Here is a 25,067-nt window from a genome sequence, read left to right as displayed (position 1 = left end):
TCTATAGGGTAGTTCCCATTGATGCAGCATCATGAAATTTGACAAGCAAGGCTGCACAGTATTAGTAACGGAATAAAAAATCAGAAAATTGTTTTCTTTAATTACATCAACCACAAAAATATTTCTTTTGTCATCTGTTACCAAACTTTAAATTAAAGCATCCTCGAATGTCTAGGTATCCATGGGATCGACAGCTTGATAATATCAGTTGGTTAACATGATAATATTGTCTAGATTTTCGATTTCCGGATTGGATGAACTGTCTACATACGAGTACAAAAGTAGGTCTGTGCAGGACCTTCAGTGAGCGAGTGCTAGGCGCACCTTCCCAACATTTCATCTTTTTACGCGAAGTATAAAAGTTCGCTGAGAAAATACCTAGAAAGTCGGATGTATCGTTGCTTCATCTGCGTAAAATAATTGTTGTACGAGACATGGTATGACTTCAAATTAATGAAAACTGCAGGACATACTGCTTGAACGTTGGCGCCTAGCGTCGCTTCGGTCCGCCACTGCCGGCTAGGAACGGACAGGGTGCGGGACGAAGTCTCCCCTCTACGCCACCTCAGTAGGAACTGCTTCATTTGCTACCACGGAAGTGCCTTTAAACAGCAGCACTTCCCGTCAGACGTCAGCCGCACGCCGTTTCCGTATGAACGGAGCCTCAGACCGAAGGAGATGACACTGTGGTCAGCACACACGACTCGCAGTTGCGAGGACGAAGGTTCAGATTCAGTGAACAGCCACACCCATTTAGTACTTCCGCCATTTCCTATAATCGCTCCAGACAAAAGCCAGGATGGTTCCCTCGACAAGCGCACTTCAGGTCTCCTTCGCAATCCTTTCGTTATCCGAGCTTGCACTCCATCTCTAATGACCATGCTATTCACGGCACGTTAAACTTTTATCTTCTTTTTTTTTCTTTTTACAACCCTCAGCAGCGCATTTCGCAGTGTGCGCGGCGATTTCAGCTTTCGACACGTGGGGACGCGAATTCGACGGCCACGGTGCAGATTCGAGAGCAAAGCCGGTTCATTGTGCAGGCGCAGCTGGTGCCCCGCAAACAACGAGTTACTCAATTGAAGTTGTGAACGGTGAGTCGTGGACTTTACTGTTGGTGAAAATCTGACGCGCGAAATGTATGTGTGTATAGCTACTAGATCCTGAAAGGGTTATGTAACTTGAGATAAGTTGCGCACGGATTAAGTCAACAGATGCTTATAATTATTACCGGGTCTTGGTCACGGAAAGGATTAAAATAAAATAGTTTTAAACTCTAGCATTACAATAATAAACATGAAACCGGAAAATATACGACTGATTAAAGAAGTGTTGCATACAGAAATGCATGAGTTATAAATTATAATGGGACAAAAAATGCCAGATGAATTTGATAGCAAGCTAAACAAGCTAAAGAATTAAAGAGTGAAAGCGGTAAGTGAAAGGTGTTATAAAAATTGATGCTGAAACATTAAAATATGTGGTGCCACGGTATACTGAAGACTTAAAAGCCAAAGTAAAAACTAATAATGAAAGTGTAGTGATATTACATGCACAGCTCGGGATTTGTATCCAAGAATCTCAACAGGAGAATGAATTTCTAAAACAAAGTATAAAGAAAACCATTAACGAATTAAATAAAATAAAATTTCATTAACCTAGAGATTTTGGTAAAATTACGAAGGATCTGAAGCAATATATGTATGCTCATATTTACATAGGTATAAATGAATTTAGATGCACTGTAATGTTCCAGTATGATCATTGCAAGCCTGGGTCTGAGAGATTTTGAGCATTAATGAATACTTAGATGATTGAGTTCTCAACACATTGTGAGTGAACTAAATGTGTAGACATTGACGACCACCGGAACACGAAGGTGTGTGGTTGTTTTCAGACTTATTGTGACAGATATTTCAACCCGAATGAGTGTTTAATTGAACAGCTTAGCTCTATATGTTGTAAATTTGCTCAGTTTATGAGATTTCTTTCATTCATATGTAGAATTTATTCGTCACAAAGTTTGTCAATTTGATGAGTTTTATCTTGCAAACCACCTTAAAATCCAAATATTTGTCGACCTGTACTCATTTATACAAAATAAGATTGGAAACGTAATTGAATTGAATTACGCAAGGTGACTAATCAAAATTGTACCACACTTATTTTCAAATTTTTCAGTGAATGGGTAGCGAAAAAAAGGCCACAACGCTTGCTTTTAACACAGAATCCTGTAACGAAGGTATCTGCATAGAACTGTTAGTCACTTACTTATACGTTTAGTGGAATGAGGAGAAACAGAATAAAGACGTATTAACAAAATATTTTGAGTAATTATAACCTACATATAGAAAAGATTATGTAATCAGAAGTAAAACACTGACTTTTTTAATAAACCACTCACAAATGTCCCTAATTTTACTAACATTACTTGTATTTTTTTTTAATTTCAGTTGTTACCCCTGTTTCTGCAGGTATATGTGCTGTCACTAAGTTACCTCTGTATTCTGCAGAAATAATTTTTTCACTTTTCAATGGCTGAAGAAAATGTTAGTAAAAGTTAGCTGTTTTACAGAATGGCCACCACATAAGGGGCACTTATACCGACATACCTGCAGTTAGTTAGCTCTTCAAAGTTACAGGCAGCAGAAGAAAGTTTATAGGAAATCCACTTAAATGGTTTTCCATTTACAAACCAAAATAACTCTGTGACCAGGTCAAGTGTAATGCGTGTACTTGTAAATTCAAAGACGATGCAAGCACTATGCAAGAAGACACTGCCACAGACGCACTGGTTCCATATTAACCCGGCTTATAGTATTTAAGAATAAACAAAAAGCGAAGTTAATGGAACAAAATTTAGTTGGTCGTTGTAAGTACAGCGTAAGTTCAAAACACAGCAATGAAAGGAAGCCCTACTGTGACAAAATTTTAGTTTTTGAATAAAATAAATAAAAACTTGTATAAAGAGTATTGGTTCTAGCAACTACTGTGAAACGAAATGATTACTATTCATAAATATATCCAAAATCATTTAGCGATCTTGTCAGTATTAACGTTTGCAGAGTGGACTGAATGAGCTTTGTTAAATACAGATTTTGCAGTATGGATGTATAGAAAACTATCATGAGACTGCATAGAACATAATCATAGGAAGTAGACTAGTGCAGCCAGCAGTAGACAAAAGGTTTTAGCACATGATTTACACTTGACTATTCAGATACTAGTTTAACCATTACATGTTATCAAAATTGTAATGCGTTCTAGCTGATGCAGCCAGGTTAGCTATTTATGGGCAAAGCGTTTTGAGCTCAACTGGAGTAGTATCTCTCAGTCCGTCGAAGAATCCATTTCAGGTAGGCTACATCTATGCTATATATTTTATTCGGTTTGTATTGCATTAGCCGTGAGCTTACTGAACGATGCTGTTAGAAAGCTTAACCCCTACGTTGCCCCAGCTCAGCGCGACATAGGGGTTAGAGAAATTGGGAGCCAAAGCTGTCTTTGCCGCCTGAGCGACCCAAGGATATACGCTGAAGAGCCAAATAAATTAGTGCCATGAATCTTGTAGTGCGGTCCATAAATCTGTAAGAGTACGAGTGGGTGGAGATTTCTTCTGAGCAGCACGCCTCAAGACATTCCAGATATGTTCAGTGTTTACGTCTGGGGAGTTTTGTTGCCTGCGGAAGTGTTCAAACTCAGGAAAGTATTCCTGGAGCCACTGCGTAGCAATACTGGACGTGTGCACCGTCGGATTGTCCAGATGGATTTACCAAAGTAAGTCGGCCGGCCAAGGTGGCCGAGCGGTTCTAGGCGCTACAGTCAGGAACCGCGTGACCGCCACGGTGGCAGGTTCGAATCCTGCCTCGGGCATGGATGTGTGTGATGTCCTTAGGTTAGTTAGGTTTAAGTAGTTCTAAGTTCTATGGGACTGATGACCTCAGAAGTTAAGTCCCATAGTGCTCAGAGCCACTTTAGCCCAAGTAATTCGGGACACATAATGGACATCAGTGGATGCATGTGACCAGACAAGATACTTCCCGTACGTGTCACCTGTCAGAGTCGTATCTAGACGTATGAGGGGTCGAATAACAGTAGAACTGCACACGCCCCACACCATTACGAAGTCTCCACTATCTTGAACAGTCTCCTGTCGACATAGAGGGCCCATGGATTTATGAGGTGGTCTCCGTAACCGTACACGTCCATCTGCTCGACACTATTACAGACTCGTCCGACCGGACAACATGTTTCCAGTCATCACCAGCCTAGTGTTGGTGTTGGCGGCGCAGGCGAGGTGTAAATCTTTGAATCCTGAAGTCATGAAGGGTACACGAGTGGGCCTTTGGCTCCGAAAGCCCGTATCGATGATGTTTCGTTGAATGGTTCACACGGTGACACTTGTTGATGGCCCAGCATTGAAATCTGCAGCAATTTGCCAAAGGGTTGCACTTCTGTCACGTCGCCGTTGGTCCCTTTCTAGCAGGCGCTTTTTCCGGCCACAGCGATGTCGGAGATTTGATGTTTTAACGGATTTCTGATATTCACGGTACACTCGTGTAATGGTCGTACGGGACAATCCCCACTTTATTGCTACCCCGGAGATACTGTGTCCCATCGTTCGTGCGCCGACTATAACACCACGTTAAAACTCACTTAAATTTTGATAACTTGCCATTGTAGCGACAGTAACCGATCCAACAACTGCGCCCGACACGTGTTGTCTTATATAGGCGTTGCCGATCGCAGCGTCGTATTCTGTTTACACATCTCTTTATTTGAATACTCATGCCTATACCAGTTTCTTGGAGCTTCAGAGTATGTTTCTTTTAAAATCTCCTTAATGAGTTTTCTCACATTATGATTTTATGAGATAACCAAAGGCGTGTATACTTCTCTTTCATGCTGAAAGAGCCGTGAACGGTGCAACACGGTGGCGAATATTTTATTAGGAGCGGTCAACCGCCGCACAGGTCACAGTGGGATCCTTAGCCAACGGCCAGAGACCGCGAGAAGATACCACTGTTTAGTTCCGAGTCCCTGAGCCAATTATATTTTGAAGTGTAAAAGGAGAAAATATGAATAACTTCGTGAAATTTCAGTCTTAATGGTGTAGCTGAGAAAGAAAGCCCATTCATCTGAAAGACTGTATGATTGTGTTCACGATACACTTCTATTAATTGTGATGTATCTTTATGATAATGACTAAACATTAATATTTTTTGCAGAGTGCAGAGATTAAAAACTAGACTGTCTGAAAAGCAGATTTGGAAAACGATTACTGTGTCTTATGTGAAGCGTTAAAGAAGGCTTATTCAAACGGAGTGTTTCTCATAATATGGAAGAGTGAAGCAGTCCTATATATGAAAGATTTCGTCTGCACGAGAATTATTAAATTGCGAAATATTTAAAGTTTGAATATCTGAAAGACAGGAAAGGTATTAAGTTACTGGAAAAATTGAACAGATTTGTAGTGAGAGATAAATATGTCATTAGCTGCCAAAATAGCAACGAACGAGTAGAGAATAAAAGTATCTTTGCGTGACGCTATAGCAACGCAACAAGATTATGTGGTTGTTATCGTACGTCGTCCAAATGCTAACCCTATCTGATAATTAACTATAAAATGTTTCCGAAAAGAATTTCCAGGTAAAGTGACATCATAGTGGTATTTACTATCGAATCAAACATTTGTATATACAAAAGAATTATGATGTACGTGGTGTGCCAAACCAAGGCCAAATAAAATGAGGAGTTGTGGAGGGTAACTAGGGATACTAAAATTTGCATAAATTCGTAATGTGTAATTCATCACAAACAGGAATTAGTATGCGATATAGTTGTACCTAATCTGAGAAAGTGCTGGGCAAGATAAAGTGGAAATACAAGGTACTTATAGTTTCGTTTTCGAGGATTCAAAGTTTCAGCCTCGGCTTTTGCTTCTTAATTACCCATCACACCTTGATGATTGTGGATGCTAAAGAAAATAGGAAAATAATCCACCATTATTTTATCGCGTTAACGTCTCTAACAGTTTTAAATGATAAAATTGCAATCACTCGTTTTATAACATATGCCTTTGTTGTGGGGAAAGGACACTGAGTCGTTAGTGCATACGACTGCGATCTGGAGATTTCGCTTACGATTTCTTGCACAACCAGAGATTTCTTTCTGCGTCAGTGGATCAGAGAGTGCGGCACTTATCGTAGTGCGAGAAACTGACGAATAACGTAAGTGACTTGTAGCCGTTACAACGTTCGGAAGGCTCAGAGGTGTTGGAAGAGCTGTTTGATAGTCACATGTCCCTCACTGCTGTAGAAACGACTTCATTAGCAGAGGCTACCACGACTGCAGGCTATCACTGCGTGATCGCAGCATTGTCTCTATTCAGAAGAGGAACAATGGGTAGCCAGTCGATATGTCTGAGTAAATTTCACAAACCAACACATGGAAATAAACGTTTCACGGCGACACTGTAGTGGTTTCGTTCATTTATGTCGTTCATGCTGCTAGTAAGGAGAATCCGTAGCCCAGTTTCCAAGTAATCATTCTTGACATCGTCTAAGCCTTCACTGGGATGCGATATCTTAACTTGTCATAGACTAACTGCAATGCAGATCAGTCGTCAGAATTACGCTTAAGCCTTTCCAAAACGGATTTTGAAATTTCTTACCTTGAGCGTCTTCGACCTACTTTTAACACCCGCGAATCCTGTGGCTCCGTTTTCTATGAAGAACTTCTTAATCACTCGCTCATATCAAATAATGCGATCATCAGTTACACGGAAATCTCAAAACGATGTATTCCAATCTCAATATCTTAATTTTCTCCCAGTTAAAACCGAATTAGACAGTCGGAAAATGTCAAATATACAGTTCATTTATCGTGTACTACAAAGTTCTCGATATTGGCATAGAGTTTCTATCTTCAGTTTGAATTTCCAATGCATTCAATTATTTCACAAAAAGATATTGCATTTTTGCACGATCCTTGCCTGAAACAATTTTTAATAAATATGTCGAAAAGACTGCGTAAGATTTTAATCAAGAAACTGTACACTGAATGCGAAAATTTGAACAATTTATTTATACCTACCTAAGCAAACATTCGTCACACCAACAATCACGTCACATCAAGGCAACTAGACACAAGTGATCCCACATAGGCTACCATATTTTTACTGCTATTTACCAGTATTTTGGAAAAGTAAGTAATCAATTCTCGTAAATTACAACAGTAGATTTACATACATTTGTAATTTTTGTTCCACAGATCATATCGGAAGGTGGCAGATAACGGCTGAAACCGGTAAATGCATATTAATTCGGAACTGATTTGGAATGAATTACCAGTTCTGCCCAATAAGCCCGATTATGGAATTCAGAGATTGTATTTCTAATGTCTTAATATGAAAAAAATATTTGTCTGAAATATTAAATACATAACTACAGAAGCTCTGACAAATACTGCAGCCTCTTAAATTATAAATATTCATTGGAACTGGTTTTAAACCTAATTGAGCATATGCTGTAAGATTGTAATCATGGGGACACGGTTGTTGTTAAACCAGTATCCAAGTTTTCAAAACATAATTTCTACATTTACAGGACTGTTATCGACAGTGATGGGCTGGTCTAGTTAACAGACAAGACCGCAACACAAAGAATGAAAGAAAACTTCACTTGGGTTCGTAATTACTACCATTTCTCAGACTGTAAAATTATAAAGTTTGCTCTCTCAAGTGGACTTGAGTTTGTACAGAAATCGCTTGCAGTGAAACACTGTAATTTATTACTTGCCAGGTGCACTGCTGTCGCTCTATGTAGTTTGATGAGGTGTCTGTCTGTATCTGTCTTGTATCTGCGGGTACACATAAAAATGAGAGCTTAGTTGGTAGTAGCAAAGCTTCCAGCGCCGTGTCCCTACCCGGGTAGGTCGAAGAACACTGACCATATAACTAGTGTCGACACAGTTTTTTCCATACTGCCTTCTAGTCATCTCCACATTATTTTTCATGCTCATATATTGTTGATTAAACACAGCGTACCTTAGTATGGACTGCCATCGAAATGTCATTCCCAGACGGTGTGGAGGGTAATTAAGACAGACTCCCCGTCTTCACACTCAAGAAAACTGAGTGAGCATTAACGAACCTGAGCAACATAGTTCTTTTCTGGAAAATATTGTGCGTTTTGACCGAACATGCCTACCTCTGAGGTTGAGAAGCAACGAAATGTGGATGAATGATGGGGGTCCTACACTGCCTACTTAAAGTTAGCATATTCTTTACGCTTAACAAATATTCAATCTGTTCAGAATACAGATACCTTGATTGGATTGCGCATGCACTACATTATTGCAGGCTCTTGCTGTATTAGTAGCAAGAGAAAAATGAGCGCGTACTGGAAAAAATAGGTGATTAGAACTTAATGTTTGCGTTTCTGCGACTCAATAGTGCCCTGTAAAATTCGGTTGAAACAAAGTCATGTGATTCGTAAGCAGTGAACTGCTTCAGTAGTTCTTACAGTCACAATAAACAGTGAGACAGTCTGTTAGAATTGAAAACTAAATCGAACGTTACCTACCGAACATCTTTATAATATGATTGGTACATAGAGTAAATACGACGAAGTATAATTGTAATCAGAAAATGTGTTAAGTTGCAAATGTAAATAAAACCGTTAATATGGATATGAAAATTTGAAGTTAAATTTACGACTTCATGTATTCTCAATGAAAATATCGCGAAGAGTGTGAAAGCAACTTCCTTTTTTTTTGTTTTTGTTTTTTGAGGTATTTTCATCCCATTACAGAAAATGATAAACAGTTTGAACGGAAAAGAAAGAAAATTAAAAGAACAAAAATCGCTTTACTCCCAGAATATTCAGACAAAAAAATGGTTCAAATGGCTCTGAGCACTATGGGACTTAACATCTATGGTCATCAGTCCCCTAGAACTTAGAACTACTTAAACCTAACTAACCTAAGGACATCACACAACACCCAGCCATCACGAGGCAGAGAAAATCCCTGACCCCGCCGGGAATCGAACCCGGGAACCCGGGCGTGGGAAGCGAGAACGCTACCGCACGACCACGAAATGCGGGCAATATTCAGACATTTAACCTACCCTCTGCACAGTACAGCACGCACTATATTCGGCATGCGCTCTCACGATATAATCGGGCATGGATTGCATTTGGCGGAATTAGAACGAAATGTCCTAAATTTCATCGAGTGATGGTAAAATTGCCGAGTGAGCGTCTGTTCTGAGCTAGCTATGAAATGGTTCTAGTTAAATATTTATCGGACGCTTAATTAGAGCTTTTATTGGAATATGATGTACCAATACCATAAACTACAAATCTGTATTCATTTATTCATGAAGTCTGAGCATAAATGATGAAAAGTACCAAATGGAATTAGTATGTATGTCCAATGCTGAAGAATGCGATAGTCTCAAAATAAGAGAAATGGTGGCACGACTAAAATAGTGTTGCCTAGCACAAGAAATTTTGCAGGTATGAAGAAGGAAATGAAAAGAGACCACATATTCCGAGGGAACAAAGCACTGGAGAACGAAACGAAAATTATAACACAAATGTCATGTAATTAATTCTCCGTAACGATTGTTTTGGGATAAGATACGAAATAATAATCGACAGCACTTGAAGTATAAAAGAAAGAGGCTCGTTTTCCACAAAGTCCTTCCCGTAAAACATATGAGATATCAACCGATATGAGAGACAACGTCACTGGATATTGGCTGCCACTTAAAACTGCGCCGTTCATATACCATAAAGGCAACAGACTAAAAGAAAATATTCATGACGTATTTCCGGGAAACAATGACGAAAAATCACTTTAAGTTTAAAAAAGAATCATTGAATATAGGAGATCAGCTCATTGTTGTGTGATAAATACACCAAGTAAATTGTAGAATATCAGTGGACATGACAATAAGAAAGAGTGTGGCGAAACGTAAGATTAAAGAATTATTCGTAACATGTCAACACGAGGAAGTGCTAGAAATCTAAAGCAGCACTTCAGTGATAGGAAAGCACAAGGAAGAACAAACAGAAGACAGAAGATGTAAAGAACTACAGACATTAAAGTTTCATCAATTACGCGCTAGATATACAAACCATCAACAAAGAATACCCAAGCCCCTATCATAAGTGAATATAAAAAAAGTCTGATTACATGAAACTGTAGATCTATTAAGGGATCAGAAACTTTTAAAAGGTTGGGTCTATATTTTGAGACACTCTTCGGAGAATGTGAAAACAGATGACTCGAATACACCACGAATACAAGCAACTTGGCTGTGACTCTAATCACATGAGGAAAACTGGGAATTTACAGAACGATTAGTTCACTACATTCTGCAGCTTTGAAAAATTTCGTTAAATTAGCAAATGGTACTCTGAACGAGGAACTACACTATTGTTTGTACTTAGTATGTTAAGTGAAAGGTAGTGAAAATTAAAAATGACATTATTGCACCGATTATAAAACTGACGCACCTAAAAATAAAAGAGGTTAATGAGGATGAAGTAAATAATAATGAAGAGAAGAAAGGTTTTTGGAGATAAATTTTTAAAAGAAAATATCAGGGGTAAATATATTTTATGTGCCTCGGGATAATGATGACTGAATGTCGTCAGGTCTGGTCATATGACATGTAATAAAATGTAACGACTCCAAAATCCTATCAGGCCATAATCTGTTAGATTTACCGCCAGCAGTTTAGTTGGCTATATGAAAGCGAAGGAAAGATTAGTTGTTCAGACTACAGATCGTGCCTTAATTTTTTGTGTTTTTGTTTGTTTGCAAAGTTCCAAATATCCTTTCAACTTATAATACTTCAGAGTTGTGCTTTCTGTTGGTTTGTAGGACCATACCGACAGTAGGCTTTAGACAAATGCTTCCGGGCAGTAGCGTCTAATATGTATGACACAAATGCCCGTAGAATTGAGGTGTGTTACATCAAGCTCCAACTTATTTGCACATAAATATGCAGAGAAAAATTGAAAAGCTAGCTAGAACAGTGTGGTTCTTCCACCGTGGACTCTCTGTACCCAAGTAAATCATTGCAACTCCTACTATATTAACAGCAGTCCGCAGCTAGTGGTCATTTCAGAAATAATTCAGGTTCGTTCATAAATGAAGAAATAATTAAAATGATAGGCTTCGGTGCCAAAGATCTACATTCCATCAGGTAGGTGCAAGTTCAGTATTTCGGTCCTGCAATATCAACTTGTCTGCGTATGAGAGTATCCCTTTCCAAAATAGAAACATTCAGCCATACATATCATCAATCGCTCGCAGCGTATTTTCCGTTATCCTTTACTGCCGACCTGCTCTCACTTAAGGCTTTACAAATCTCAGTGCATATTGGCTACGCCTCTTATGATTTTGATTCTAATGAAAAATATATGAACAACTACAACTCTCATAGACTGAAGACGTTTATGTTTTGCCACACATTTGACAAACGTTGGTCCATTTGATGATGTACTACGGAGAGTTGCTGGGTGGGTAACTGCCTCCAGTTCGTTGAGAATTAAGGTTACTATAGTTTTCAAAACTAACAAATTTATCCATAAAGATAAACTGACTGACTGTAGAAACTTACTGGTGACAAGTTAATACGAATCATCTGATCGGCAATAAAGGAAAATCATCGAAGACAATCTTTAGGAGAAGAAGATGGAATAGTCAGACATCAATCTGCAGAGGCGACAAAATTAATAATTATGTATAATTCATCCATAATTTTTAATATTTTGTTACTGCAATACGATATTCTTATTTTCGTTTCATAATGTCTAGTTTCGTGACACGAGTCTTCCTGAAATTTGGGAAATCCCCGAAACCTGCATATTTCCCGCCGAAACATAATGCTCATTGGAAAAGTTAAGATGCAGGTAAGGGATATCAAACTACATAGTGGGGATAATCTATTAGAGAACCATTAAAATAGTTCACATGTACAATGATAAACTGATATGTTGCTAAATTATGGGCAAATACTTTGGCCAGATTTACAGAAACACATTTCGAATCGCACATCGTGGCAGAAGTAAGTGAACGTTAATCGTACGAAGACTTGGGAGACGATTCTCACGTCCTACCGTACAACTGAAGTAATGATTATTTCGAAAACCCATCGCATAAAGAACTAAGCAAAGATAATAGAATGAATCGCTACATCATACGAGCGGACAGCCTGATACGGTGGTGTATGTTTGTAAACATTGTTAATTCTATCTTTCCGACTCTGATTGCTGAATGACCTGAAACACGTCGAGGTTTTGATAGTAAAGTATTTTGTTTATGAAGACGATGGTAGACAACATAAATGAAACAAGTGACAGTATAAGTTCAGAAAACTTGATGTTTTACACAAACCCTTGTGGAAAATTCCATAGCGTGTTTGCCCCCATTTTTGACATGAACCCATGACACCACAGCAGTAAAGGTTGAATTGTGAAACTGTAAGGGATCTTCATGTTTCACTAATCCTATAAGTTGCTGCATCTGATGGGAATATACAAAATTGTACAAAAATATCCGTGATTGCTAACAAAGTGACATCCCTCACTTCACGATGTTTTCATTCAGAATTGGGAGTGGTATCAGATGTCTGTTGCTCTTATAATCTTAACGCGACTGAGGGAATAACAATGCGTAAATTGTAAGGGAGCATTTTACCTGAAAAGATAATCACAGTACTCAAGCTGAATGTGCCGGCCATAACTGGAAGTTGAAGTACAAGCATGCATCTACAGGTATAGATGCTTATAGCGTGTTGTAGAGTGAAGGACCTGGCTAAAATTTGTACATCGACGTCAGGTGAAGACATATGTTTGCTTGTCAAACATGAAAGTAATCTAAGAAAAAATTCGATTAAAACGCAACACGCGGAAGTAATGAGGTTCATATCGCCTGCCGGCAATACTTAATTAGATTTACTTAATAAACTAAGGCAAACCAATCGATCCAAGTGACCACCATTGTGCAAAGGTGGGAACCAGAATATCTTTCTTTGAATGTACGCATGTTCTCTTACTTTAAGATCAAGTTTCGAAACCATCACAAAAGGATAGTAGAAACTACAGTAATCATATTTTTTCGAAACAGAATCTCAAATTCAGAATCTGAAGTCGAAGTTATTTTTACCAGAAATCTAATGGCATACTGTACATTTCCTCGTCACTAAAATGATTATAGATCTGAATGGCAACCGTACGGCCCAACGAAAATATATCGAAATAAGATCTGGTCATCTCTATAACTGCATCTGACAGATATTATTACAATGATAGAGTGAGAATAGTCAACTTGATGCAAAACTAAAAAAGGCCCAAAATGTAAAACAAGATACTTTTAATTTCAATGACGATTACAGTTTCCACGTCTCGTCGACGACGCGGTATTCGGTTACGGGGCATAAACTCGGATTCGAGAAGGTCCAAAGAGATATTTGCGATATCCTTTACAAAGAAACCATCCCGACATTTGCCGTGAGATGTTAAGGAAAGCCATGAAAATTCTAAATATGAATCGTGTGACAGGGATTTGAAACGTCGTCCCTTCGAATGCGAGTGCAATATATTGACGCAAGAAGCACTATTCGCCTAGTTTGCTCATCAACATCTGTATATTCACTAGTTAAGGGAGCCCTCTGGACCTTACAATATTTTTCGGTCTTTAGCTATGCGTATCCATGTTGCTCCAGCATGGTACCTGATCATATCCATCCATATTCCACTCCTTTGTTTCTCGATTCGTGGAAATCCAGCAAAGAGCTGCTTCAGCTATCATCCTCACACTTCATTACGTGTTCCTCTCATCTTAATTCTACCTTCACTACTTTCACTACAATCACAACTACATCTTCTCCTCCAATCTCTTCACTTATCAATTTGTTAGTTTTCATGTATCCTGAAATAATTTCCAGTATGCAACTTTCCTTCACTAGCTGAGCTACTCTCGTATTTTCAGTGATTTAAGTCCACGTCGCGTGGAAATTATGCACTGACCAAACAGAGCACATAAACAATTCTGTGTAAAACAGAGACAGATTGAGAAAAAGTTCGTGAAACACATGACGTACATGAAACGACGTGGACCTTCTTTTTAAAATATCAAACTAGAATTTTTCCACTCATTGAAGGGCCAAGTAATGTCGTAACTTTCATTCGGACCACCATGACTCTCTGAGATACCGAAAATCTGGAATTTAGATCCATAACACATACTCTATTAGAGATTTACGAACCGCCTCACAGATTCCGAGTTTATAGCCAGTCATCAATCTGATACCTTTAAGACAGCGTCATTAGTAAAACGGAAAATATTTCAGTTTCTCTATTTTCAGAAAAACGAACCGATTAAAGTGAATCTGTTACAGATATGAATATTATTGTTTTTTATCCCAATTTAAGCAGAATAATGTGGACAAACACGCACGTTGATAAGAAACTCAACGAGAGCTGACCCCAAGGCTATGGCTAAGTGTATGGTAATCCAGCGAGATACAAGAAACTGCAGTTCTGAAAGTAGATAAAAATGCTAAAAAAATGTATCATTCTTTCATTGTTTACAGCACGTTAGTAATAAAGGCATATTGCTAGGAAGGTCAGTACTGAACGTTTGTGGGTCTCTTACTATGTGTAACTCTAAACGAGAAAAAATTTGGCTACATATGTGTCACGGGGGCTACAAGTTTGTTGTATAACGACTAAATGCAAACAGTTGGGTATCAACCTATGAAATTTGTATTCAGGCGTGACTGCACGCCGGACATATTGAGATGATCTTGTTGTTGCCGTTGTTGTGGTTTGCACTCCAGAGACTGGTTTGATGCAGCTCTCCATGCTACCCTATCCTGTGTAAGCTTCTTCATCTCGAAGTACCTACTTCAACCTACATCCTTCTGAATATGCTTAGTGCATTCATCTCTTGGTCTCCCTCTACAATTTTTACCCTCCACGCCGCCCTCCAGTACTAAATTGGTCATCCCTTGATGCCTCAGAACTTGTCCCACCAACCGATCCCTTCTTATAGGCAAGTTGTACCACAAATTCCTCTTCTTCCCAAATCTGTTCGGTACCTTCTCATTAGTTACGTGATTTATCCATTTCATCTTCAGAATTCTTCTGTAGCAGCACATTTTGAAAGCTTCTATTCTCTTCTTGTCTAAACTATTTATCGTCCATGTTTCACATCCGTACATGGTTATACTCCATACAAATACCTTCAAAGAAGACTTCTTGACAGTTAAATCTATACATGAGGTTAACAAACTTCTCTTCTTCAGAAACGCTTTCCTTGCATTGGCAGTCTACATTTTATATCCTCTCTACTTCGATCATCATGAGTTATTTTGCTCCCCACATAAGAAAACTCATCTACTACTTTAAGTGTCTCATTTCCTAACGTAACTCCGTTAGCGTCAGATGATCTTTCATAAGAGTGAAATAGTACTTGCTTTAAGAACAGAATTAAGAATCTAATTGGCAGCAAGCTATCTGTCGCATGTGTGTATCTGATGAACTACATATACAACAGCTTTCGAAAAGAAAAAAAAGGAAAAAAGGAAAATGTTAGTTGCGAGTAGACTCTCTCACTGACGGATTCGTACTAATTTGATTATGTATATAGACAGTTCATCCATTTAGCGAATCGAGGGTCGCGACGGAATCTTCCTGCTATCGACATTGATACTGGGAAGATACCGGTCCCAGAGATTTCACGACTCCCGATGATGTTTTAATTTTACTTTTGAAGTCAGATAACAAATGTTAATGGATATATTTCTCATGTGACATAATTATAAATTCACAATTTTCGAATGTTTCCTTTGCTCGTACAGTGAAACCTTTCTTCTTGTCAAATTTCACGGTCTAGGCCTATGAGAAGTATGGTATAGGCTTTTATTAGAGACTTAACGATTGTAAAAATATGGGACATAAATGACTATATCTTTTGATTGCGTTGACGTACCTTAGTACATGACATAAATTTCAACTTTATACGTCCATCCATTCCTTCATAAAAGAGGGCTTAACAGAAGGACGGATAGACAGTCAGTCGAATAACAACAAGCAGAAATCTTTTTGTCTTGTGATATAATCCTGACTCGACCGTTTTCGGTTCTTTTCTTCGTTCCTGCGAAAAAGAGTTTTGGCAGTCGAACATACAGACAGACAGACAACGAAGTGACCCTATAAGAAGAGCTCCGCTATTTCCGATTGAGGTCCGGAACCGTAATTATTCAGCTGAACAGGAAAGGTGGCTTCCAAATTAAGGTGTACTATATATCATGCATTTTAGGCTTTTACTCAGGAGTTTAAACATTCACCCCTTTCAGGCCTTAAGCGATTTTTAATGAAGAGTAATGAAGATCTGTTTTGTAGTAGTAGACAGAATTCTTGAGCAGTTGTTTACCGGATGATGGATGATACTCTCATACTGTTGTTGTAGCTGTCTCTATCCTGAAAATATTACTTCGTAAAATGAACAGTCATTTAATCACCAAAATTATGATTCACTATATATAAAGTCGCAATAAACTTTTCGCCCAAAATGTTTGTAAACATTGCTTTACTTTTAACCATTCGCCATGCATTAAATTTACCGCTGGTCTGATCAGCACAGCTGAATGCGGTATTTGTGCGTGACCAGGTGGAAATGATTTGCAAACAAAGTCAGAAATTTAATCTTATTGCTTTCATCCTCCTCCAGTGTGCAAGTTTTGTGGGATTGATCATATTTTAGGTTCTAAAGACATATTACGAGTACAACACCCACTTCTTTCTACCTTCTCACCTCATATCAGGTGCCAAAATATTCGCAGCACCTCAAGTAGTCATGCTGCTTCGCAATTACCGTCAAAAATATTATATTCTTTCGCAAGATTCCTCCGTAACAATTGCTAGAAAGAGAAAAGTGTTGCTTAATTTCAGTCTTCAGTCATGAAATTATTACGGATACTTGTTGTGGCTCACTAAACGTATGATCAGTACTTTTAAAGAGGGTAAAGAGGTTGAAAGATTGAGTAACTAATTACTTTCCACTGGTAGTCCACTGTTTTGCTATTTTTTACAGCTCAAGATTGTTTAACCACATTCGTTTCCAATTATTTTAGCGAGAGCTATGATAACCTCGCAGCTGGTCGCCCTTAATCGACAAAAAGACACACACAGGTTCATAGTTAGCCTTCAAGCCCCCACTGAAGGATATTTCTTGTTTGTGCTACCACTCGGGCCCTTCAAGTCTCCACTGAAGGATATTTCTTGTTTGTGCTACCGCTCGGGCAGGGAAATGTGTGTTATATCTCAATAAAAACAAAAAGCTTTAGAAATGGGAAATACTCTTTTAATTTGCATCAGATATACTCACTAAACCGATCAATGAAAAACCGAAATTAAATGAGGTATGAGAAACCATTATTTAATAAACAAGGTGAACGTGAACCTCCGCGACGCAATTTAGAAGTTACTTCAGGGACATTTTCGGGTATTTTAGTGTAAAAGATCACGGTCTCCGGTGCCTCCGAAAATAGAATATAGTTGTCTCTGTTCAGTTTGTTAACCCAGTTGCATTTTGTCCTCTAACAATAGCTTCGAAACAGTGAAAATGTCTGTAGTACGCAAACACCATAACATGAAAAGATCCGGTTTCTTGTAATCATCTTCATAAAGGCGGAATAGTTATTTAACATCGCAGCCGATGCTGCGGGGACAGCACGATGTAGTGTCATTGAGACACTTTCGCATGAAATTCTTATCGGCCACCGGTCCATTAGTACACCTGTCAAGACTGCTGTGTACCAGTGTTAACGTGCAACTGCTATTTCCGGAAAAACGGACCGAGACAGATCCCAGCAGTGCTGAATGCTAGATTGACGGCGAAGAATGACGCTGGCAGTATTGTTGGCAACACGAAGTACGTGAGTGTACGAAATACGTTTGTTACAATCCATCGCATATAACCGACATTTACGCTGTTGTCGAGATATTTTCAGTGCACTGCAAAGATAAAGTGGGGTAAGAAATCAAACACAGTATTACTATGTACCGAGCCACTGAAATCCCTGGATGAGTTATTCCAAATTACTGCTAAATTATGCCTGAGAAACACTGATCTCCTCTCGGTGAAGTCTGTTATCGCTGTATATTGATGAAATCTGATATGGCTTGAATAAAATGTAAATCGTTAAAAAGTGGTGACTGCTGGTTTCTGACTTTCAGCCAACAAATGGTAAATGTGATCAAGTAAGTTTAAGATAGTTTAAGAAATTATTTACAAACGGTGTTGGTGGAAATAAACATTTTACCTTTATTGCGCATGTGCTAGGTCCCAAGTAACCATCCAGTACCTTAAGGAATTAATCACAAGGGTTGTGATCCCGCTTGAGAGGCGAGAGGCGAGAGGCGAGAGAGGATCCGGCTGTATTTACAATCATATATTTGCTCTGTGCTCTCACCTTGTTGGATTACGATGGAATATCCGAGAGCAGAAGATCAACTTGCACATAAATAATGCAGTTACCTTATTAACTGCATAAAAGAACCATTATCAGAGATTATCTGGAAAAGCTCTGAAATAATGTCGGTAGAGTTCGGGTGCACCCTATGTACAGGGTGTCTCAAAATTTTGAATCAAATTGAAACAAGTGATAGTGAGCCCACAACCGGTTATATTGAGGTGGCGAACCAATGGTCGGAAATGTATATTTATTGTGTTACAGACACGCACAGCGTACGCTGCATAACAATAACAAAGCTCACAGTAAATATTCAAAGCGACGAGCGCCAGTCTCAAAACGACATGTACTGCAACGGCAAATTCATTTCTGCCGCGGTGTCTCAAAGATTTAGGTGTCTGTTGGAACAGGACACGGGCCACTCCGACCCCAGTAGAAACGGATGAAGATTCCAGGGGTCTCCGGCAGATATATTGAGACTGGCGGTCGTCGTTTTCAAGAATTACTAAGACCTATGCTGCTGTTATGCGGTGTACGCTGTGTATGTCCATAACAAAATGAAAATGCATTTCCGACCATTGGTTACCTAGTTACCTATCTCAATATCATCGGCTGTGAAGTCATCATTTGTTTCAATATGACACAAAACGTTTCAAATACACTATAATGACTAGTAAACATGTATATTATCTTCCTCAGGTACTATTAGTACGTTTCCTAATTGGGGTACGGGTAGAATTAGTGAACAGCTAGCGTCAGATCCTTTATGTACACTTGAACATTACTACAGTGGGATGATAGTCTCTTATTCTTTCGCACCAGAGTCATTTAGTTCAGTAATCACTGTAGAAATAGAAGCTATTTTCATCCGTATAAATTTTCGCAGCGGAGTTAAGTGCGGCAGCACTGCGTGCCCTCATTGAAAATTGTAAGAGAAAAATAAAACTGAGGCGAGCCCGTATTGAAGGAGTGCGCGCTTAATACGCGAACCATAGCTGGCGGCGGTACTCACTGTGAGCTAATGTTGCGTGGCCGGCGCCGGTCGTCGGCTCCCCACCGGCGGCAGGGTGCGATGGCCGTGGAGGCGCCGCTGGGTGTCGGGACGCGCGGCCGCCCTGCGCCGACTGAGCGCCGCGCCGCGACGCCCGCAGACGGCCGCACGCCGTCGACGTCCTCGTCTTCGGCGCCGCCACGCCGCGCCGCGCCACGGCTCCCGCTCCGCCGGCTCCGCTTACGTCCCGCGTTCTGCACGGCAGCGCCTCCGGCTCTGGCGGCCGTCCGGCGTACTGCGGCTCGCGGGCCGATATCGCTACCGTGCTGCCCTCTAGGCGTTACCAGACCTTTGCGTTGGGTATCTGTTTTCGGGATATGAGTCTGTGCAATGTGCTTCAGCAGAATTGACAGAAAAAATCTTGTGCACACATAACCAGTTGGGTCTGACAAATGCGCCTAAGTCGGCGCCAGCAAATGTTTCTGAGTGGAAGGACAGGATCTAGGTTAAATTAAAACGTCATTCACGATGAATAGGAACAACACCTTTATTTTACAATCAGAATGTAAAAGGACTAGCAATATCTTCCAGGACTTGAAGAAAGTTAATTTTTTTTTAACCTACCGTCAAAAAAAAAAAAAAAAAAAAAAAAAAAAAAAAAAAAAAAAAGAAACAGTTAGTGGACTCAATATTTAGGATTTCGCAACTTCATGAGCAACACTTTATGTTCAAATGTGTATGAAATCTTATAGAACTTAACTTCTAAGGTCATCAGTCCCTAAGCTTATAAGCTTACTCACTACTTAACCTAAATTATCCTAAGGACATAGAGACACACCCATGCCTGAGGGAGGACTCGAACCTCCGCCAGGATCAGCGGCACAGTCCATGACTGCAGCGCCCAGACCGCTCGGCTAACCCCGCGCGGCGCAACACCTTAACTATCCACGTGTGTTATAGAAGGCTTCAAATTCATAACAACTCGAAATTACGTAAAACAAAAATTGCTCCGAAGTTAAGGCCCCTAGGAATATAGATTAACAGTATTAAACAAGGAAGAAAGCAATCTGCAGGATCAAACACATGAAAGAAAGCACAGAAAAGTTCGTAAAGTAACAAGAGTTTTAAAATTTGAAAAACACTTTTCTTCTTCATTTCTATGACTTTGTCGTGTCTATTCTTTCGGATACCTCCGAAAGAACAGACACCACGCATTCATACGACTGATTCGCTTCGTTGGGCAGTGAATCCCCCACCTTCAGTTCTCTTGCGGGAATATCAAAGCTGTGAGCGTGGAGGGCATGGACGTGGACTACGGACACGTTTCGCTAGTTGGGAATGTGGATCGACCAAGAGGCGTGTCGAGATGGCCGCAAAACTACACTCATGCTCATAAATTATGGATAATACTGATACATGGTGAAACAACGCTCTGGTGGGCGGTTTGCGGGCTTAAATCACCTCGGGGTATGACCATGCGGTGCGTTTGACCTCCGGTCGTCGCACGGTGGTGCTGGCAGCAGTCCACATATGCAGACGTGTGTTGGTGCATGTCAGAGTACGGTGAAGTGAGTAAGTCTGAAGATGTTTTCAGACGTGGTAATGGTGACTGTGTGTTGAAAATGGCTCAAAGAACACATGTTGATGACGTTATGAGGGGTGGAATACTAGGTCGACACAGCAAGTCGTAGCACGGGCCCTCCGTGTGCCACAAAGTGTGATCTCAAGATTACGGCAACGATTCCAGCAGAGAGGAAACGTGTCCAGGCGCTACCGCACGGGGCGTCCACAGTCTACAACACCACAAGAAGACCGATATCTCACCACCAGTGCCCGCAGACGGTCACGGAATACTACTGGTAGGCTTGCTCGGAACATTACCGCAGCCACTGGAACAGTTGTCTCCAGACATACAGTCTACCGACGACTGAACAGACATGGTTTATTGCCGGAGACCTGCAAGGTGAATTCCACTGGCCCCTGGTCACAGGAGAGCCCGTAAAGCCTGATGTCAAGAACACAGAATATGGTCATTAAACAGTGGTCCAATGTTATGTTCACGGACGTGTCCTGGTATAGTCTGAACAGTGATTCTCGCCAGGTTTTCATCGGGCGTGAACCAGGAACCAGATACAAACCCCTTAATGTCCTTGAAAGGGACGTGTATGGAGGTCTTGGTTTGATGGTGTGGGGTGGGATTATGATTGGTGCACGTACAACCCCGCACGTCTTTGACAGAGAAAGTATAACATGACAGGTGTATCGGGCCGTCATTTTGCACCAGTATGTCCGCCTTTTCAGGGGTGCAGTGGGTCCCACCTTCCTCCTGATGGATGAGAACGCACGACCGCACCGAGCTGCCATCGTGGAGGGGTACCTTGAAACAAAAGATATCAGGCGAATGGGATGGCCTGCCTGTTCTTCAGATAAAAACCATATCGAGCACGTCTGGGATGCTCTCGGTCGACATATCGCTGCACGTCTTCAAACCCCTACGGCATTTCAGGAGCTCCGACAGGCACTGGTGCAAGAATGGGAAGCTATACTCCAGCAGCTGCTCGACTCTTGTCGTAAACTGGATCGATATGAGACCCCACGTCTGAACTTACGACTAGGTTTCCTCGTCATCAGTCGTACTGGTGCCGAAAATGACTAACAAAATGTCATACAAGTAAAATAAAAAGCTAAAAGTAACAAGAAAAGCTTATCTCCGTGGCGCTCAAGCCGCGAACGGGCTTCTGCCCGCACTGCAAATAGAGTGCAGCCTTTCTTTGCCGCGACATTAGAAGGGGAGGGTGCACAACCTGTCACCCCGGCCGTCTTCCACCACATAGATTCTCCTTGCTTACAGTCGGTCGCAGATCATTCGACCATCCGAGCTGCGGCCCCCCCTTTTTTTTTTGGCCATCAGTCTTCTGACTGGTTTGATGCACCCCGCCACGAATTCCTCTCCTGTGTCAAACTCATCAGCCCAGAGAAGCACTTGCAACATACGTAATCAATCATTTTCTGGATGCATTCCAATCTCTGTCATCTTCTACAGTTTTTGCCCTCTAGAACTCCCTCTAGTATCATGGAAGTCATTCCCTTGATGTCTTGACAGACGGCCTGTCATACTATTACTTCTTCTTGTCACCGTTTTCTGTGAACTCCTTTCCTCAATGGTTCTGTGGGAGCCTCCTCATTCCTTACCTTATCATGCCACCTAATTTTCAACATCCATCTGTAGCACCACATCTCAAATGCTTCGATTCTCTACTGTTCCGGTTTTCGTACAGTCCACGTGTCACTACCATACAACGCTGTGCTCAAAACGCACATTCTCAGAACTGTCTTCCTCAAATTAAAGTCTATATTTGATACTAGTCGACTTATCAAGGCCTGGAATGCCCTTTATGCCAGTGCTACACTGCTTTTGGTGTACTCTTTGCTCCGTCCGTCATTGGTTATTTTGCGGCCTAGGTAGCAGAGTTACTTAACGTCATCTACTTCATGACCATCAATTCTGATGTTAAGTTTCTCGCTGTTCTCATTTCTGCTACTTGTTACTACTTTCAATTTACTCTCAATCCATAATCTGTACTCATTAGACTGTTTATTTCTTTCAGCAGATCATGTACGAGTAATCGTTCTTCACTTTCACTCAGGATAGCAATGTCACCAGCGAATCGTATGACAAATATCCTTCCACTTTGAATTTAAATCTCTCTCCTAAACCTTCCTTATACTTTCATCAATACTTCTTCGATATACAGGTTGAACAGTAAGGGCGATATACCAAACCCTTCTCTTACACCATTTTTAACCCGAGCACTTCGTATTTGGTCGACCACTCTTATTATTCCCTCTTGCTTCTTGCAGATATTGTGTATTACTCGTTCCTCCCTACAGTTTATCGCCATTATTCTCAGAATGGCCATCTTGCACCATTTGAAATTGTGGAACGTTTTTTCCGGGTCGACAAATCCTATGAACGTGTCTTGATTTTTCTTTAGCTTTGTCGTCATCTAACACATGTCCCATTTCCTTTTCCGTTCTTCTGTATATTATTCTTGTCAGCAGCTTGGATGCGTGGGCTGATAAGCTGATTGTGCGATAATTCTCGCACTTGTCTGCTCCTGCAGTCTTGGGAATTATGTGGATTATATTTTTCCGGAATGCAGATGGTATGTCGATAGACTCATACATTCTACGCACCAACGTGAATAGTCGTTTTGTGCCACTTTCCCCAATTATTTCAGATGTTCTGAGGGAATGTTACCTATCGCTTTTGCCGTATTAGATCTCAAGTGCTCCAAAGCTCTCTTAAATTCTGTTTTTAATACTAAATCCCCTATCTCTCTAAAGCGACTGTATCTTTTGCTATCACAACAGACAAATCTCCCCCCTCATACAGCCCTTCAATTCACTCTTTCAACCCAGCCGCTCTCTCCTGTGCATTTAACAGTGGAATTGCCGTAGCACTTGTAGTATTACCATCCCTGCTTTAATTTCACTGAAGCCTGTTTGACATTACAATATACTGGGTCAGACCTTCGGACAATCATGCCGTTTTCGACTCCTCCACATCTTTCATGCAGCCATTTCGTCTTAGCTTCCCTGCACTTTCTATTTATTTCATTACTCAGTGACTTATATTGCTCTATTCCTGAATTTTCCTGAACGTTTTTGCACTTCTTTCTTTAAGCGATGAACTGAAGTATTTCTTCTGTTACCCATGGTTTCTTTGTTGGTTCCTTCTTGTACCTATGTTTTTCTTTCTAACTTCTGTGATTGGCCTTTATAGAGATGTACAACCCTCTTCATCTATACGGCCTACTGAGCTATTCCTTAGTGTTGTAACTATAGCCTTAGAGATCTTAAAGCGTATCTTGGCATTCTTTAATACTCCCACTTCTTTGCATATTGATTCTTCCTGACTAATCTCTTAAACTTCAGCCTATTCTTCATCACTACTGCATCGTGATCTGCGTATGTATCTGCCCATGGGTAAGCCTTACAATCCAGTACCTGATTTCGGAATCTCTGCCTGACCATGATGGGATCCCGTCCCTCCCGGCCTTTTCCAAGTATACCTCCTCCTCTTTTGACTCTCGAACAAATTAGTCTCCATTACTAGCTGAAATTTCCTACAGAACTCAATTCGTCTTTCTCCTCTCAAACATTCCTTGTACGAAGTCCATTTTCTCCTTTAACCATTTCTTCTGCTCTTTCCCCTACAACTGCGTTCGGCGTCCTCCATGACGATTAGATTTTCATCTCCCTTTACGTACCGTATTATCCTTCCAGTTTTCTCATATACTATCTCTATCGCCTCATCTTCGGCTTTCGATGTCGCCCTGTATACCTCAGCTAGCGCCGTCGATGATAGTTTGCTGTCGATTCTGATATAAGAACCACCCTATCAATGACCTGCTCACACTAACACACTCTCTGCTTTACCCTTCTATTCATAAGGATTCCTACTCCCGTTATATCATCATCTGCTGCTGTTCATATTACCCTATACTCATCTGACCAGAAATCGTTGTCTTCTTTCCATTTCATTTCACTGACCCCTACTAATCTAGACAGAGC

At 40.4% G+C, this 25,067-nt stretch overlaps 1 protein-coding gene across 1 annotated transcript in view; it reads right to left on the bottom strand.

The window, feature by feature from the left end:
- LOC124615995 overlaps nucleotides 1-19,633 on the bottom strand; it is a 193,057-nt gene extending 173,424 nt beyond the window's left edge. The window contains exon 1 of the mRNA XM_047144204.1: nucleotides 19,512-19,633. The gene's annotated coding sequence lies outside the window, so the exon portion shown is untranslated. The remainder of the gene's footprint in view (nucleotides 1-19,511) is intronic.
- Nucleotides 19,634-25,067: the final 5,434 nt, after the last annotated feature.

The sequence above is a fragment of the Schistocerca americana genome, chromosome 5 (assembly GCF_021461395.2).
Source record: "Schistocerca americana isolate TAMUIC-IGC-003095 chromosome 5, iqSchAmer2.1, whole genome shotgun sequence".
Classification (NCBI taxonomy): Eukaryota; Metazoa; Arthropoda; class Insecta; order Orthoptera; family Acrididae; genus Schistocerca; species Schistocerca americana.
This window is presented reverse-complemented; position numbering and strand designations above follow the sequence as displayed.